The sequence below is a fragment of the Odontomachus brunneus genome, unplaced genomic scaffold, assembly GCF_010583005.1.
Source record: "Odontomachus brunneus isolate Ranch 3 - 2012 unplaced genomic scaffold, Obru_v1 Obru_scaffold_246, whole genome shotgun sequence".
Classification (NCBI taxonomy): Eukaryota; Metazoa; Arthropoda; class Insecta; order Hymenoptera; family Formicidae; genus Odontomachus; species Odontomachus brunneus.
In genome coordinates, this window is record NW_022639696.1 from 113,560 (window position 1) to 116,019 (window position 2,460).

Consider the following 2,460-nt stretch of genomic DNA (forward strand, 5'->3'; position numbering starts at 1 on the left):
TAAAGAATTGTCAGACTCATCAAGGAAAATTAAAAGCTCTAAGGTTTATAAGCATTATATATTCTTACTTTTTATTTATTTTTAATTGCAAAAATGTATGAAAATTCAACGATATATTAAAATAAGCATATGCATTCAAATTGTCTTATATGTTAAAATAAGACACCCGATATATACATTTAAATTATCTTATTGAAAAATTATATCTTTATTATTGATCTTTCAAGAGCAGGTAATCCCCAATCCCTCTACGTGCCTGCGCATCGAGTCTAACCGTACAGCTGGCTCGGCGCCGCTGTATTCAAAATGGCCTCACAATGATAGGAGCAGTAACAGGCAAAATTTTCTTCAAAATTTCATTATAAATTTTAACATCTTAACATCTTAACTTTTATGTTCCATGTAACAATTTCGCAGCTGGCGTGGCGTGATAAATTTTTCGATGATTTACGGTAAAAGTTTTTATAAGAGGAGCAATAGTGCAGGCATGTCTTTGACATGATTTTTAATGCACGCTGAATATGCATTTATGAAAACGTAATATATACGAATGTTCTACATACTTTCGTTGATATCCTCCATCAAGCAAAATTGAAAAAAGATACTCCAATAAAAAGTTATACGCACTTGAAAATCTTAAATATTTTGGACGCGCGAAGTAAGACTGACTAAGTTCTGAGAGCTCTCACTTCGAAACAACGTAGCATCGCAGATATAAAGGATCCCCATTTTCCCTTTGGAATAACATGCAATAATACCCTCTCTATAAGATTTTATGATACAAAACTCATAATTATGACTTTCATTTTTTGCATTTTTGGCCATCTTTTTCGAAATCTAGACCACTGAGTGTCGGGCGGGCGAACGCACAGGCAGCCAAGCAATGTGTGTGTGTGTGTGTGTGTGTGTATGTATGTAGCAAGCATCTTCCTAGCTTACAAATTCGTTGTTTTTGTATATACGGTGTCCAAAAATTACATTCATTTAATGCAACTCCTTTTGTTAATAATTTTGTAAGAACGAGCCCCGCCTAAAACTTTTTGAGGATTACTCAGGAGGGTGACCTCTATAACATATGTCAAGATCAAGGCCATTGGAAGTTGCTTCGTTAAAATGCATAATTACCAAATAAATTAGTGACAATGTTTCTGATTAAATCTGTAAAAGAAGTATTTCACTGATAATCATTGAGTATTCGCTGATTTTCAATGGAAATACTCTTACTGTACTGTTGTTTTATATCTGACTGTTTTTAGCCAATGTATGTAAGATTTCACTACAAAATCTGTACTTCACAAATTCTATGTGAAATTTTCCATGTAAAAGATGATAGAGAACTTTATCGTTCGGATTGATATAATTTAAAGAGAATAGTGCCATTTATTGTTAAACACTTTGTGTATGCCTATACGTGCATATTGTAAAGGCAACCCAGATAGCATAGAGAATTCAAAAAGAATTCAGTCGTATGTCACTTGAATCGTATGTAATTCTGAGTTAATTTTTAGCTGCAAAGCGAATTCTTTACTCAACTAAACTCTGAATTATTTTTGCATCTGAAAATAAACTCAGAATTGGTGACATACAACTAAATTCTTTTTATTTTATTTTTGTTTTAAGTTCTCTGTCCCCCCGCATGGGTTCCCACCTTGTCGTTGGTGGTGGGGCTGTGGCTGCGGTCGAGTCATCCGCTCAGGGATGTTTCCCGGCCGCAGTCATCTAAGAGGAACCCCCCAAGCCAAGGTGTTAACAACCGTGCTGAGGGCTGCGTGGTACAGGGGGAGCTGTGTCATGAACGATGCCTCCCGGATACCGGGCGACCTCCGGGAGTACGCTGCCGAGCCCCGGGCAATCGCGGCTCTGCCCGGGTGAGATCGCGCGACCGCGGTATTCGTGGGAACAAGCATGGACACTGGTACAAAAAAAAAGCAAAAAATAGATGACCTTCTCCAGGGGGTGGCTTCCTTAGGAAGTGAACCTAGAGAAGGAGGAAACGACGCGGGATCGAGTACCGACGCTCGGTCCGATTCCGTGGCAAGAAAACTCGCAGAGCCACGCCCGAAAATGAGTGGGGCTGCAAGAAGAAAGCTGAAGAGGCAGCGGGCGAGAGAGAGGGCTGAAGAGACCTCTGAATCGGATGCTGCCTCTGGAGGCGTAACAGGAGCTCGGGGGGAGGCGGGTCCATCAGGGACGCAAAAGCGCCCCAGACCGGATCTCACGACCCCCAGTCCCTCAGAAAAACAGCTGGACAAGAAGCCCAAGGTCAATGACCAAGGGTCCTTTGCACAGGCGACTAATGGAATAGTCAGGGTGGCACTTATTATTGAGAGTTACCCTGAAAACAAGATCAAACTCGGGGAAATAGCCGTTATTAAAAAACTGATTAGGGAAAGGATCCTGGGACTTCCAAGAGGCACCAGGGCTCCCCTCTTTACCGGAGCTTGGGAGAGAGACGGGGCA